Source organism: Mauremys reevesii, linkage group 5, assembly GCF_016161935.1.
Source record: "Mauremys reevesii isolate NIE-2019 linkage group 5, ASM1616193v1, whole genome shotgun sequence".
NCBI classification, from domain to species: domain Eukaryota; kingdom Metazoa; phylum Chordata; order Testudines; family Geoemydidae; genus Mauremys; species Mauremys reevesii.
Genome location: NC_052627.1, coordinates 8,335,055 through 8,351,756, shown reverse-complemented (window position 1 = coordinate 8,351,756; position 16,702 = coordinate 8,335,055). Strand labels below are relative to the sequence as shown.

General features: G+C 45.5%; 1 protein-coding gene and 1 long non-coding RNA gene across 7 annotated transcripts in view; both read left to right on the top strand.

Annotated features, from left to right (window-relative positions):
* Positions 1-16,702, top strand: part of EPHA5 (EPH receptor A5) — a 334,695-nt gene that overhangs the window by 114,408 nt on the left and 203,585 nt on the right. The window lies entirely within an intron of this gene.
* LOC120406082 overlaps positions 1-16,702 on the top strand; it is a 33,380-nt gene that overhangs the window by 6,929 nt on the left and 9,749 nt on the right. The gene's annotated exons all lie outside the window — the stretch shown is intronic.

Below are 16,702 nucleotides of genomic sequence, written 5' to 3'. Positions count from 1 at the left end.
TTTACAATAGGACTTTCAAATGCTTCCACACAATGTAGAGTCGGTGAGCTGAGGATAATAATTTCCATAACCTCTGCATTATGTAACTGCACATTGTCACCGGTGTATACCTGCTCGGCCCTGATCCTGTATTTTGCTGTATTTCTGGACCGGAGGCGGGGAGCGATTGACCTTTTCTAGATGGATTGGCTGATTCTAGAGCAATAGTGAGAATTTTGCCCTGGTGAAAAAATAACAAATGCATTCTGGGGGGTATATCACAGCTTCAATAGAAATACTGTTTTAAGTGTTTTTATAGCTGCTTCTTCCTTGTGTTAATCCCATCAAATGGGGTCCACTATCTAAGTCCTCTCTCTCCAGTGAGTGGGGAGGGTTTCAGGGCCTCGGTCCCAGCCTGAACCCGAATGCTCACACTGCTATTTTTAGCCCCGCAGTGTAAGCCCTGCAAGACCTAGTCTGAGTCTTGTTGCTGCAGGGTTGTTGTGTTTTTTTGCTGTGTATCATAGAATATTGGGGTTAGAAGGGATCTTAGGAGGTCATCTAGTCCAACCCCCTGCTCAAAGCAGGACCAATCCCCAGACAGAATTTTACCCCAGTTCCCTATGTGGCCCCCTCAATGATTGAGCTCACAACCCTGGGTTTAGCAGGCCAATGCTCAAACCACTGAGCTATCCCTCCCCTTATCCCCCCCCGCCTCATGCTAACCTCTTCCTTTATGATCTCCCACCATTTCGTCTTGTGTTGGCCTCTCTGTCTTTTCCCTTCAGCTATGAGCCACTGGACTCATAGTTGTCAGGATTGTGCTTTACATGACCAAATCTCTGAGCCTGCATTCCCTCATTTTTCTGTTCATGGGTTTTACTTTGAGCGTGTCTCTAACACACACTTTCCTTGTGCGGTCTCTTTTGCTGACACCACTCATCCGTCTCAGCATTCACACTTCTGTGGAGCAGATCATTGATTTCCGGGGGAGTTGGCACCTTTGAGGATCTGAGCACTGCGTTCCTAAGTCACTTTCCTAATGGGATCCTGAGTCACCTAGGCATTAGTGAAAATTATATCCCAAGCATTTAATTGGCCATTATGGTCTGACTGCTTTGCACTGCTCCAGTGTAGCACAAGCAGAGAGAATCTACTGGTGAATCTGGCACCAAAAGTTTCTTACCCATCGTTACTGGCTTTTACTCTGAACCTTAATTCCAGCTTAATATTATATTTTCTCTGGGGATTTTTCAGTGCCTACAATAGAAGAGATACTGGTCTGAGACTAAATAAAAATATGGATTGTGATATTTGGTTGCACCTATGGGTAGGTGTAATATGATCTTTAAAATCAGGTCAGCTAGGGCTCAGAAATATACTACCACAACTTTTTACTCTGGTAATTTTGACACATAAGGGGTATCAAGATTTCCTCCCCCACTCTGAACTTTAGGGTACAGATGTGGGGACCTGCATGGACCCTTCTAAGTTTAATTCCTAGCTTAGATCTGGTAACGCAGCCACCAGCCAGAAATTCAGTGTCTGGCGCACTCCCTGTTCCCCCAAAACCTTCCCCTCCCTGGGCTGCCTTGAGGAACTTCACCAATTTTCTGGTGAACACAGGTCCAGACCCCTTGGATCTTAAAACAAGGAGAAATTAACCATTCCCCCTCCTTTCCCCCCACCAACTCCTGGTGAGTCCCGATCCAATCCCCTTGGATCTCAAAACAAGGAAAATCAATCAGGTTCTAAAAAAAACCTTTTAATTAAAGGAAGAAAGGTAAAAATTATCTTTGTAAAATCAGGATGGAAAATACTTTACAGGGTACTTAGATTTATATAGCCCAGAGAAAACCCCTCTAGCCTTAGGTTCAAAGTTACAGCAATCAGAGGTAAAATCCTCTCAGCAAAAAGGAACATTTACAGGTTGAGAAAACAAACATAAGACTAACACGCCTTGCCGGTGCTACTTACAAGTTTGAAACACAAGAGACTGATTCAGAGAGATTTGGAGAGCCTGGATTGATGTCTGGTCCCTCTCAGTCCCGAGAACGAACAATCCCTAAAACAAAGAGCACAAACAAAAGACTTCCCTCCACCAAGATTTGAAAGTATCTTGTCCCCTTATTGGTCCTCTGGTCAGGTGTCAGCCAGGTTTACTGAGCTTCTTAACCCTTTACAGGTAAAAGAGACATTAACCCTTAACTATCTGTTTATGACAAGGGGACTTTTCTGAAAACAGCTGTCTAGCCTTTTCAACAAGCTTGTAACTCGCTAATATCAAGCACAGCTGCTTTGTTTTTCCCATCTTTGGATTGCTGTAATAAAAAATAAAATAAATCAGCCTGGCATGGCAAAAGAGATCGTCTGGTCTTTGCAGCTCAATGCCTGTCATATGAGCTAGACTGGCTGACATATGGAATACATGGGACAGAGGAATAAACTTCATTTTGTACTTTTACAAAATCCTTAGATCCCGTTGGGGACCATAGAGCTTTGTATTCTAATATTACTCATGAGAGGGTGACCTGTCCTTGTGAGGTACAAAAAATAGTGGGTTGGGGGATGAGGGAAGGATCCTGTATCTGTAACAAATTGTGGTGACATATATATATATATATATATATATATATATATATATATAGATATATATATAGATATATATAGATATAGATATAGACACCATGGTCATCAGTGGGGATGTATCTCAGAACCTTGAGCCCCAGGACTTTGCCACATGGACTGAGTAGCTGTAAGGATGTCACAGACTTTTATAATCAGTAGGACCGGGCAGCCATTATCCTGTGCACTGAGGCTTGGTCTATACTGTGGTGGGTGGATTGACTAAGAAACGCAACTTCAGCTATGAGAATAACGTAGCTGAAGTCGATGTATCTTAGGTCGACTTACCTCGCATCCTCATGGCGTGGGGTTGACGGCCGCCGCTCCCTGGTCAACTCCACTTCCGCCTCTCGTCTCAGTGGAGAACAGGAGTCAACGGCAGAGCGATTGGGGATCGATTTATCGCGTCTACACTAGATGCGATAAATTGATCCCTGATAAGATCGATCACTACCTGCCGATCCGGCGGGTAGTGTAGACGTACCCTAAGCAAGAGTACATTAAGAACAGAACATCAGAAGACAGCCCTCAAGGTTTAGGCTAACAAAGCAACCAACAACAGCAAAATACCCCAACAACAACCCACCACTACCAACGACACCACTATGCTCGAGCCAGCGCCAATGCTCTAGTGAAGGATTACCAATGTATTTGTCTAGGGGGAGATTTTTCTAAAGCATCTCCAGGATTTACGAACACAAGTGCCTTTGAGATGACACGGACACTTTTGAAAATCTCCCCCTTAACTTTATAAGGTCCCCAAGACAGAGATTACTTTGCTTCTCCCTTCTGTGTTGAGTACAGTTGTAATCACGCCAGCACCTAACAATTATTATCATCATCAGTTCAGGGAGACCTCAGAAACCAGCTTCTCTATTTTTGTGTGGGATGCAACATGGTGTAAGCAGAATGACTAGAACCTTTAGTGTAAGATAGGCTTTGATGTATCTGCCTACCTCTTTATATGGCCTCTCTCACTTGCAGCGTCTGAGCGTCTCATGTACAAGACTTTTCTCCTACCAGTCCTGCGTATCACACCAAGTGATTAAAAAGATTCTGTACTATAAAGCTCTAAGACTTGTATATTAATATCCTGTTGAATGAAAATGCAGCCCTATGGATCTTTCTCATTTCCTTCCAGTTGTAATGCCTAAGATATACTTTATACAATTTCATTTTATTTTATTTTATTACCTTACTCTTTTTTATTATTTTTGTTCATAATGAAAATATAGCATACGCATTGCAGATCGTGATCAAATATAAGCCTTACGACAGAGAACTTTTTAACATGAAAAAGGAAATTTCAAGCTAGTAATATTAAATTACATGGTGGGGAAGAGAGATTTTTTTTTAATCATTATTAGTATAAATGTAGGAAATGGACAAGGCGGGGGAAGCTTTCTGATTGGCTGATGAGGGTTTCAACTCATATGGTTCTGCGACAACATCTACACAGCTAGGAATCAGCTTTACCCACATTTATCACCACTGTAAAAGTAAATTATCCTGTTTTGTAAGTGGAGTAACACGTGGCAGGTCTTGTGATTGTTGAGTCAAGTGCTTGAGGAATTTAGCCTTTGGCCTCCTATCTCACCACAAATCCAGGGAATGAGCTTCTCTCTCAACAACTGCACAAACTGCTGTATCTCATCCCTTACTCATCAGTAATCTCCTAACTGGGATATGGGCTCTACAAAGTTGCATAAACACAGCATCCGTTGTTGTTTGGTCTTTAAAGGTGTGCGGGCATAGCACGATCAAATAGTGGAAAGGCATATTTTGTCACAGTTTGAGATACACATTGCATTATTTTATTTTGTTTTGTTTTTCTAATCTGGGCACAACATGCCCAATTCCTGAAGAGCAAAGTTAAAATTTTATTTTTGCAACCTCCTTTTGCTGTCTCCTGGCCAGATCGCGTCCAATTTTGGGTGGGTGTGTAGAGGGTCACAGAGGATCTCCCTTCACTCTTCCCTCAAGGCAGAATCTAGGCACATTGCAATTGGGAAGTGGTAGGCACTGTGTCCAGCGAATGCCACTGCTTGTGTTAGCCACCCAAAAGGGGATGGAGAGGGGCTATGGCTTTTGTCACTTAGCACTGGGCAAAAGAGCTAGCTAAGCACAGGGAAAGCACACGCTGCACCTGTTGCAAAGATAGCAGAGCTGCCACTGTTTGTCCCCCACAGCATCCCGTCCAATGCACCTCTGTTTGCAAGAGCCAGAACCCGTCCCTTAGGATTTAGCAATTCACAGTCAGGCCAGAAGAGAGAGCAGGGGGGCGTCTTTTAGTTCTTTGTTTACACAGCACATAGTCCCGGAGTAGGGCCCTATGTGTTCCAGTGATACTGATGGAAAAAAACCAGTGAAATGTCAAAGAGGAGATTTTCACAAACACCCAATGAATCAACCCTCTGCTGAGAAGAGATGGATTTCCAGAGCGTTGTTGGGACTTTGTATTTTGTGTTAACCAGAAGCCAACTTTCTGTGCCATGAGTCTGAAATACTGGGACCATTCAATGTTTCCATGAAACTTGTCTTAATCAAGATACAATGCAGAAAAATAAAGAAGGATCTGAATATTAAGGTGGGGTATTTTGTTCTGAAAATCGGGAGTGGTTTTGTAGGGGTGGAGGGGCAGTCAAAGGCTGTGAAGCTGTGAATGGCTGTGAATGGGGATACAGTGACTCTACTTACTTTGCATCTTGTTGTAGAAAACCTGGTGAAGCTGCAGACACAGTTTATTTTCAAGTTGCTCAGCATGGGAAGGGAATGGATAGCCTTTCCACCGCTCTATAGCATAGGCTGCTGGGTAAAAGAGCAAGGAATTCTCTTTTTCTCTTGATCTAAATCCCAATGAATGGCATTGTTAATAATCTTTAGAGCTGCACACAGCTGAGCCATCTGTCAACATCAATCTGGGAATCGGTGTTTTTGCAGTAATCTTTTGTCTCGGTTTGCATAATGTACTTTTCATTTGGATGGACTGCGGGACTCTGAATGAATTCCTTGGCTCGTGTCACGTGGTGGTGCAGACAGGAGCAAGGAACGTACAGAGGTGAGTCTGGTGGTTTCAAGAAGGAAAGGTGTTTGTTAGTAATCCCATATGGCAGTGATACAACGGAGTCAGTACTAAATTGTTCACTTCTGATCAGCACCATTAGTAGCCATGTCGCCTGACCCTGTGGGGATGGGAGGAGGAATGGCAGGGGGTGTGGGCAGGGAGCAACTGCTCTTTTCCTTGACATGCTCCTTTAGGGATGTCAAAGTGGGGGGATAATCCTTCCTCGAGGAATCAGATTAACGCCTGACCCTGCACCCCACTGTGGAGAGGAAGGCTTTGCAGGTGTGGGCAAAGAAGCCAGTTAAATCACATGTCCTTTTGGTTCTAGGGCTTGGGTGTGGGGATTGCAGAACAGTGTAAAAGGGGCACATGGGTCCTCTGCGAACCAAGAGATTAGGAGCAGCATTCCCAGTAGATCCACTGGATCAACTTATTCAGACGTCCACACCCCTCCCTGGCCTCCCCAGTGCCTGAGGGAAGATGCTGTAGACTAAGCTCTGGTCTCCCTTCCATGGCTGTATGTCAGCAGTGACCCACAGAAGTCAGTGGAGTTAGAGCAGAGTCGTACCTGGATAAGTGGGAAGGCCTTGTGTGAGGTGAACTTCATGGAATTTCCTGGTCACTCCACGCCCATCCAGGGGGTTTTGTCATGAGGAGATATGATACTCCCCTTTGAGGAGAATCTCTGGCTACTCTAGACACAATAGGTTGTCTGTGGGAGATGGTGACTTTATCAGATGACAGTAATACACACCCTTCGCGAGTTCTTAGGGTGTGATCCAAAGCCCATTGAAGTCAACGGGAGCCTTTCCACTGATGTTCAGCTGATGCTGGATCAGATCCTTAAAGCTCTTGATTTTGCACTTCTGCTGAGCTCAGAATTAAACAACTTGCATGTTTCTTCTTCTTCTTCTTACTTGAATGTGACAAGGTATTACGATTAAACTCCTGCAGGATTTCAGCTTTTAAAATGATTCTGTCTCTTAGGCGCAACTGTTCAAAGTAATGCTTTTTTGACTGCTGACACCTTAAAATTGGCTAAATTACATTAAGGTATTGTTGCAGAAGGGGGGAAATCAGCTCTGGGCCAACAGCTTGTATGTCAAGTCTTGAGTGAAAACAGTTCTGGAAAATATGGCTAATTATGGGAATGTCTGTTGACCCTGCAGGTTGCTAATGGGCACAGAGCCAGTAGGAAATTTCTTTGCCGGGCAGCAAGCTCTCTAAAATCTCTGCGGTATCTTATATTCTGTGTTGCTCATTCTCTTCTTGTTACCAATGTGTTTTTCTCTCCTGAACTTGGTTGGTTTAATTTAAACAGCTCTAATGTACACACTTTACTGAAGCTCTTGAAGTCATTAAGTTGAGTGATCTATGCAAAGTGTAGTACCAGTGGAGGAGCTGACTGACATCCAGAGGGGTGTTTTTCACAGGCTCCTGTCTCCGCACTGTTTGACATGCTGTAATCCATTTTAGTACTTTACTAGTTTATTTCATTAGCTTGGCACTCCTAGTTGAAATATAAAAGTGCATGCTAAAAAATCGATTACTGTCAATTGCCAGTGCGCTCCAATTACACTACCTCTTACATGCTTGGGGATAATTGCCAGTCACTGAAAAGTTGGTAGGATGCCTTGGGCAATCAGATACACTTCCCATCTTGACTCCTTTTCCCATTTATATGGGGTCAGAGGTGCCCATGGTTCTTTGCCAGTCTATAGCACAGATTCATAGGTCTTGGAGTTTCAGTCCTTTTCTCTTCAAACTCCTGACAGAGTCTTCCCATCATATTCTCGGTCTTCCACATCCTTTCTGGCTGTCCTCTTCCTCCCATGCTTTCCTTGCTGGTCATTCTCCCATTCTTATCCCATGTCCAGCCCATCTCAAACATGTACTCTCCAGGCTATCTGACACTGAGAGTGCCAAGTTCACATTCCCTTTAATAATGTCTTAATTTCTACATTCCACTTGCTTTCTGGTCTCAGTATATTATTTTCCACTACCAGTATCTTCTTTTCTTCCATTTCCATATGACCCACCATTTCCAAACCACAGAGCGGGCAGAGGCAAACACACACAGCACAGGGCATCCAGATAGTCAAAGTGAAGATCTGTGGTTCTTGTGGTGGTGGTGGCAGTGGACAATTTTGGTGGAGTGCCAGAGAGGTGCATTACAGAAGGGCTTTGGCATGCAGCTGGATAGAGGGAGAGAAGAGTGCCCTTTGCACACCCGTCTGTCCTCAGGGAAGCACTCCCTCTTGCCTCTCTTCTTCCATCATCCCTTCCCTTTTTCAGAATAAAAACAAGGGCACACAATTCTCTCTGATTCCAGCTGGATAAATCCAATTCTTAAACAGTTGCCAAAGCAACCTCTTGGGCTTTGTTTGGGAGCTGACCCAGGACATAATTGCACAAGTGATGCCATAACATTTTCTTCAAAGATATGTGCATTTGAGAAGGACAGTGTGTGGATATTTCCAGCTGGAGATCCTGCCTTCCCCATCCTTCACTTACTACCTATATGCATGGGCTGTTTTTAACCTTCGCTCATATTCATCTATTTCTAGGTAAGTCCTTCACCCAGATTTCACATAATGAACAGTCGTTTACAGTAAACCTTGCCTGGGGCACAATGACTGTCAAATATACGAACAGTTCCCCCAAGAGGTACTAATAAAACAGGGCAGCTGTGTTGCAGAGTGGATGTACTTTCGTCTTGACTGGGGCCTTCACATCCAGAGATTTGGCTTTAGGCACATGAGTGGGGAGAAGTATTAAACAATTGTAGTTTTCTTTTGGCCTCTGTTGGCCTACTTTGGCCTCCCAGTTTACAATATTTTCAAATGGTTGAGATTTTCTCCTTTTGTTTTGGTGCAGTCAGCATTAGATATAACAATCACCACAAGCATTATTTCAAAAACCTTAGTGTTGGGCACTGCCGATTACCTGCTGTTTTGATGCCTGTGTAATTCCTGAGTAAATGCTACCAGCATAATAACCAACATAAATCTCATGAAATCAATGGTCCAGGTTCTGTAATAACATGAATCAGAGTAGTTCAGTCAATGGGCCGACGTCCTCCGCGAAGGTAATTCATTGTAGCTGAATCAATTGTTGCTTTATGCCAGCTGAGAATCTGGCCTATAATGATGATTGCAGAACATCAATCTTGTTCATAACTTTTAAAAACAGATTGGACAAACACCTGTCAGGGCTGCTCTAGGTTTACAAAGTCTTATCTCAGTGCAGGGGGCTGAACTAGATGGCTTTTTGAGGTCCCTTCCAACTTTACTTTTCTGTGATTTGATAATAATTAATAACAGTAGTCTGGATATACATTGGAAATTCACTCTTTTGAGGTTTGCCCATAAATAATATACAGTTTGGAATCTTTTCTGTTTTTTAACAAGTGATTTCAGCAGTGAATACTGCACTGACATTCTGGGAACATAATGAACTGTATAAAGATTATCACAAGTTAAAAGTGAAGCGGTCATTTAAACAAGCATAAAAATAATTGCCCTTGAAAGTATTACTTAGATGTCTCTTTTCTGGGCTTAGTTAAAAATGCAAAAAGCCAGTGCAGTACTTTTATCTTCTGCTAAGTACAATAGAAAATAGCCAACAATACACAGGGAGAAAAGCACTTCCATTTTAGCATTGTTTTAAAGAAACAAAACGAACGTCCAGAGCTGACACTGAGAGACAAACTAACTATTTACATCTATTTTTGCCTCTCTGTGCAAATTAATTACTAATTGCCCTTTACGTGATGTGTTTAAATTAGTTCTTTCTTGCTCGTCATTGCCTTAGACATCTTGCCTCCCACTTCTTAAGGAGGTCAGGGCTTCGGCCGCCACTTGAATCCCAAATGAGGTTTGTCAGTCAAGCGAAGCAAAATCTAATCTCATCCAGAGAAAAAGAAGAAAACAGACCAGAAAATGATCTGATTTTCCAATTTCATGGCCAAGGTTACCCTGGGAAGTGCCGAAAGTGGCATTTAGAGCCCGTAACTAAGGTGGCATGCCAAACGAAGCACTAATAACGGCGCAGCCGTGCGGAAAGCGACTGCTTTAACCATTTTACAGTTGCTAAGTGTGAAAACTGTAGTGTGGGCAAGCAGCTGAAATCGGCGGCAATTGGTTAAAAGAGCTGGAACTGATGCTCAACGAGAAAACATTCTCAGCCTCTGTAACTCTTAACCACTGATGAAGCCGGCGTCTGCTTTCACTGTTCAGACATAAGGCTGAACAGCTTCATTAAAGATGGAGCTTTTTGGGGGGGGGAATAAAAACCAAGCCACTGCTGCACTGCGAGAGTGGTGTCCTGGTGGACGGGTGTTGTTGATGTGATGGCTTGTCATACGGCTCTAAAGGAAGGGGAGAAATAAGTAACTGACTGTGGTTTAGTAATGATACAGTTCCCTTCATAATGAGGAAAAACTAGGGAAATACTTGAGAGTCCTATACCGGATGAAGAGATACTGTGGTGATTAAAATTGTTTATATAGATCTGTGTAACAGGCCACAGGCTCCCAAGCAGCCACCACTGGGCAGCTCATCCAGAACTCCTAGAAGAGAGGGGGTAGCAGAACGCTGTCTCCTTCCAGAGGTACCATCTACGAGGATCCTGATTGGAAGGATGATGACCACCCCCAGGGAGTGGCCACGCCAGACTGGTTAAGCCAGAAGGAGGCACAGGAAGTTGTCCGAGCGACTGGGAGACTTCCTGACTGGCTGTTGTAGAGGCCCTGACTCTTGCTGTTTCCTGGTTTCCGATTCTGGCTCTTACCGAGGCTTGGGTCCTGGACTCTGATTCTGGCTGTCACCGCTGGCTTGGACTCTGGCTCTGACCGCAAGGGCTGAGTGCTCCTGTGCCAACCACTAGGTCAGACTGCCCATGTCCCAGTCCTGGCAATCAGTTGTTTTCCAGCCTTGTCATGTGGTGGGCTACTCCTTAAGGGAGAGGATTTCCCTCAAAAGCTACTTTCCCCTTCCAGTCAACATCCCTGCACATACAGGCCCTGATCCCGCAAAGGCTTAGGCCCATGTTTAACATTACACATGGCAAATAGTTCAACTGAAGTGCATATAGTTAAGCATGTGCATAAAGCTTTGCAGGAGCGGGGGCTTAAAGCACTCGATCACATGACAAAAGCAGTATGAAGGACAGTATTGAAAAACAAGCTGGAGATAAGGTGTTTGAACACAGTGGGTGTAATTTCTCTAGGCTGCTTTGCACTAGAGCTGGTGAAAGATTTTTATTTTCCTAAATCTGTTTCATTTATTCAATGAATATTATTGTCTTTTGTCAAACAAATTGATGTCTCGTATGTGACCACGTATGGAGCCAGTCGAACCCCACCACAAAGATTAATCAAATAAATTATTCAATAACCTCCCCATCCCAAATGGCCAGGTCATCTCGTCCTGTGTTAAAGCCCAGCACAGGGGGTTTTGGTAGGAGGAAATCTCCTTACACAGATACCCTTCTTCCCACATTGTTTCATCAATGGGCTGGAGTTTGCTCCATCCCACAGAAAATACAGCAGACCCATCCTGAAGCCATGAAATTGCCACATGATACCAGGATTATCTGCTCAGAGGCCCTGTGCCCAGGGCCGGTGCAACCATTTAGGCAAACTAGGCGGCCGCCTAGGGCGCCTAGTGGTTGGGGGCGCCTAAAAGTCCCCTCAGGCGAGGAGGTGGAGTGGAGGTGAGCTGGGTGGGGGGTGCATGGGGAGGGCTGCCCGCAGTAATGGGGGCGGGGGATGCGCACAGAGGAACAGCTCCCCGCCCCAGATCACCTCCACTCTGCCTCCTCCGCTGAGCACACAGCCCAGCTCTAAGTCTCCTCCAATCCGCGCCGCAAGCCTGGGCGGGGAGGAGAATTAGAGCAGCGCCAGCGTGCTCAGTGGAGGAGGCGGAGCCAAAGTGAGCTGGGGCGAGCTCCCCGGGTGGGGTTAGCTGCTGCGGGGGGGCGGGGAGTCTCCCCAGGCAGGGTTAGCTGCTGCGGGGGGGGGGGGGCTTCTCCCCAGGCAGGGTTAGCTGATGCGGGGGTCTCCCAGGCAGGGTTAGCTGCTGCGGGGATGGGGAGAGTCTCCCCGGGTGGGGTTAGCTGCCATGGGGGGACGGGGGAGCGTCTCCCTGGGTGGGGTTAGCTGCCGTGGGGGGACAGGGGGAGTCTCCCTGGGCGGGGTTAGTTGCCATGGGGAGGACGGGGAGAGGGGTTAGCTGTTGCGGTTGGGGGTAGCTGCTGCGGGAGGCTCCCGGGTGGGGCTGAATTAGCTGCCGTGGGGGAGGGGCGGGGTTAGCTGGGTGGGGGGTGCAAGGTGGAAGTTTCACCTAGGGCACGAAACTTCCTTGCACCGGCCCTGCCTGTGCCTGCAGAACACCTCAAGCGCCCAGTCGGCCCCATTGAAGGCTGGCATACAGGCCTCCATCTTGACTGAAGCAGCATTGCAGAACTCCTGCAAGTTCTGGAGACACAGGTTTGAGTACTGCTGCCACAAACTGCAATGGACATATTTTGACTTCAGATGACACGTCCCTGTGCTGCCCCGGGGGAACACATTCCATTTCATACTGCTGCTGTTGTAGTTGGTTAATGGGCCAGAGGCAGGGCTCACTGGATGAAATTCTGTGGCCTGCATTGTGTTGGAGTTCAGACTAGATGATCATGAGAGCCCCTGCTGGCCTTAGGAGGGAGAAGAGCTTCTTGAAGCTAAAGAACAATCTTGGCAAAAGAACAAAAGGGGATAAACTGGCCATGTAGGCTGGCAATTAGAAGGAGGAGGGAGGATCTGGAACAACCTCCCAATAGGAATACTGAGGACAAACAACCTCACTAGCTTTAAAATTGATTTTGTTTCTGTGTGGGATTATATGACGGGGCTGCCTGTGATAGCAGGGGACTGGAGTCCATGATCCAGGAGGTCCCACCCAGTGCTATATTCCTTACAGCCTATGCCCATATGAAACCTTTGGGCATAAGGCACCATAGGTCTGATCCAAGACTCACTGAAGTCAAGGGTAGTGGCTGCATGCTCAGCAGATTTTGAAAATCAGATAATTTAAGTGCCTAAGTATGGACTTAAGAGCCTAACTTCACGTACCTATTTTTGAAAATCTTGCCCTTGTTGTATTGCTGTGCATCTTGGTAAATTAGTACTGCAGATCACGGACGATGTGGTGTTGGAGGCGATGAGCCCTAACTGTATTTGAACATTTGTTTCTAACCTCTGGTTTAAAGGAGAGTACTATGGACCAAGCACACCTAGGGAACTCTCAAGAGTTAGGATAATTTTTTTGTTGACATTTCTATTTATGGATTTTTAATGCATTTCTGCCATCACATCTTTTCTCCCAACGGCTCAGAGTCTTGCCTTTTAAATATGAAAATTCAAATGTAATAACTTGAGAGAGACAAAATGCTGAGTTGCCAGCAAAGCAATAAATCACATTTGCACAAATTCCTTGCGTAGAAATAATCACATGCAGTGTCAATGTGTCATGTTTGCAAAAAGAGAAATGTACTGTGTCACCTTCCTTAATGTGGATTTTAACAGAAGAATGAAAATTGGCATACTCTGACACCATGCCATGCTCTCTGTCTCAAGGGAAATCAGAATAGATCTCCCAACACATAGCAACACATGCCAGAGCATCCATCATAAAGCCTGAGTGGAGTCTGGAGCAGCAGTGCAGGTGATGTACATTGTCATAGTAACTGCATCTTTCTGTTCCAATTGTGAATGGGACTCATACAATTATGAAGGAGATCTGTGTAAATGCCCCGACTTGTCCCCTTCAACGTTTCCATTGTGGTCTTCCACGGTGGGCTGAAGCAGATACCTGTGCTGGGGCGGAGGGGGGTTACTCGACTACATAGTCTACACACCGCCAAAAGAAGTTTGCAGTGTAGACATAGCCAAAGGAGTATGTCTACATTGCAAATTAAGGTGTAGCACAGTTAGGCATTTGCATGCTAGTGCAGGTAACAGTAGCAGTGAAGACATATTCATGATGTTAGCCCATCTGAAGCACATGGTGCTGTGTCTTCATTGCTATTGTTACCAGTGCTAGCCAGCAAAATTAACCTCGCAGGGGTATGCCTACTCATGCTACAACCACACTTTCATATGCAGTGTAGATCTACCCTTAGTGCCTGATCCTATCTCTCCTAAATGTGCAGAGCGCCCAGTGAAATGTACAGGAGTTGTGTGTGTATAGAAGTTGCAGAATCGGCTCCTGCTGTAGGTGACTCTACAACAAAACAATCTCATCCCTTGCCGGTTTTGAAGAATGATGGACCATATTCTGCTGCTACCTGTGTGCCAAAAATTGCAGAAACTTGCTGGGAGACCTGCTTCTAAATTCTACACACATGTTAAAGCCTCTTCCAGGGTATGCTGTGCTACCAGCTTAAAACTGGAAAACAACTGTCCCACAGAGAAGATGGGCCACCCATTCCCCCCAAAGAAGTCCAAGGTCTGCAGAAATCTGGGAGGAGTCAAGTCAAAACCAAAGTACTATGCATGCTGCCCTGGAGGAGCAACACTGGCCACTTCTGAAGACCTCTAGAAAACATTTTTTTTGCTTTCCTTTGCAGTATGGGGCATGGATCACTTGCAAGTTTAAATAGTGTAAATGGTGGAATCTCTGTAACTAGAAGTCTTTAAATTATGATTTGAGGACTTCAGTAACTCAGCCACAGATTAGGTGTCTATTACAGGAGGGTGTGGGTGAGGTTCTGGGGCCTGCAATGTGCAGGAGGTCAGACTAGATGATCATGATGGTCCCTTTTGATCTTAAAGTCTATGGCAATATCAGGATTTCAGAATCTGTCTGCAAAGGTCTGTGGGCTGCTTTTGGATTTTGTCTTCCATCACAAGGGGTTTGGAAAGGTTTCCTGCATGTCTCCATTCACCATGTCTCCATGTGTCCATTCTCCATTTGTAATGAAGCCCCTGCATCTTGCCCAACAAGAAGTTTCTAAGACCTAGTCCAAAGTCTGCTGTTGTCAACCGAAAAACTATCACTAGTTCAGTGGGCTTAGTATCAGAGTCATAAGGGTTAGCATGAGTGTTTCTAGCCATGTCCATGGTCAGCTACTGCAAACATTTTTCTCATGTCTAGATAGTGTGATATGTATTAGCTGGCACAGCTTTGTTTTTCTGACCAGCTTCTTCAAGCTACCTGATTTACTTAGTTAATGTTGTCATACATTGAATGGGCCATGAGAATCAATCAGGATGTGATTTTGGCATCCTGACCAATGGACTGTGGTGTTCCTACAAGAGGAGCAGCCAATGACAAAGGAGGAGACTTTTCCCGGCATTTGAATATCTTGTGTCCACCCTTTGAAAGCCCCCAGGGGAGGGTGAACCTGAAGTTCAGAAGGGGGTTCAGTGAGTTTCCTGAGGGTGAAGAGGACACAGATTCCATGAGCCAGCTGAACCCCACAGGAAAAGATGCGTCTGCCTTGCAGATCCCAGAGCAGCCATGCAGAGAGCCACGGCTCTGGGTGTTCTTCAGAACCCTTCCTCCTGGCAGTTCCCTCGCAAGCTGGGGGCCACTGCCTGACTGCAGTGTACCTGACCCTCCACGGGGAGGGGATCAGGTGGGACAGAAGTCAATGCTGCTTTGACGAGCGTTCGTTGAAACTGATAATTCTGGTGGAGGTATTGCGTTCAGACAGGATCAAGCAACACTGTTCTCCAAATCCACCCTCCTTCATGGCCAGTGGTAATTTAATCTGTTCTCCGCATGGATTCAATGCCCCACCATGGAAGCAGCAGTGTAACTGTTTAAATGATACCCCAGCTCAGGGGTCTCATAGCGCTGGTTCTCCCAGGGTGGAACGTGCTGTGCATACTTGGGAGTGTGTTGAGTTTAGCTGTTTGTCCATATTTTATAATGCTGTGGTGGTCAAAGCATCTTGTTTTGAAATTCCCAGATTCCTTGAAATCATGAGTCCCAGCCCTAGCAGGGCTAACTCAGCCCTTCATCATTCGGACATAAGTTGATTGGGCTCCATGCAGTTTATCCTGTGCGTTGCCCTTCCGATGACAGCTTTACAGAACGAACCCCTTCCTGTTTGTTCTGGGTAGATGAGGAGGAGGAGATTTTTCAAAAGCTCTCAGCACTGCCCTCGCGCTGCTCCCACTGAAGTCCATTTTCCACTTGTGTCATTGCAGAGCAGCACATCCAAGATCCAGCAGAGCTTTTTAGGAAAGCACTGGCTTGCTTTGTGCCCTAGGGGAAAAAAATCCCCTGCCCTCTGCTATTGTGTATTCACTGTGCTGGCACTGCTTTGGCTGCTACCTGCCTCCTTCCCTGGGAAGGACTGCATGGCGGTAGTGTGGACAGTGTATGCTCTGCAAAATGCTCGGGGATGACAGGTATTGTATGCAAGTAAAATGTCACCACTTCCACGCTCTAAAATTAGCACCCTAGAGCTTTAGATTGTGAAACCTTTTCTTGAGCAGCCACCCCAGAAAAGAGCAAAAATAAATCAGGTGGGATGAAATTGTACGAAACACTGTGGGTACTTCACTTGACCATATGTTTACAATGTGGGGAGAGTTGCCAAGGGCCATTCTTAGTGCAGGTTTCTCTGTGTTATTTGTCTGCGATATTATAATTAATCATTTCATTTGTATGACCTTAGTGCCTATGCGCCCCAGTCATGGGCCAGGGGCCCATCGTGCTAGGGACTGTACAAATGCAGAACAAAGAGACAGTCCCTGCCCTAAATAGCTTACACTCTAAATAAGCTTGTTTGTTTAAAAAAATCCTTCTGACACCACAGCCTGCTGAGATTGTCAAAGTCAAATATCACTAAGCGTTGACTAGGTGTTACATTTTCAAAAGTTCCTAAGTGGTTTCATAGAATCATAGAATATCAGGGTCGGAAGGGACCTCAGGAGGTATCTAGTCCAACCCTCTGCTCAAAGCAGGACCAATTCCCAGACAGATTTTTGCCCTACCTCCCTAAATGGCCCCCTCAAGGATTGAACTCATAACCCTGGGT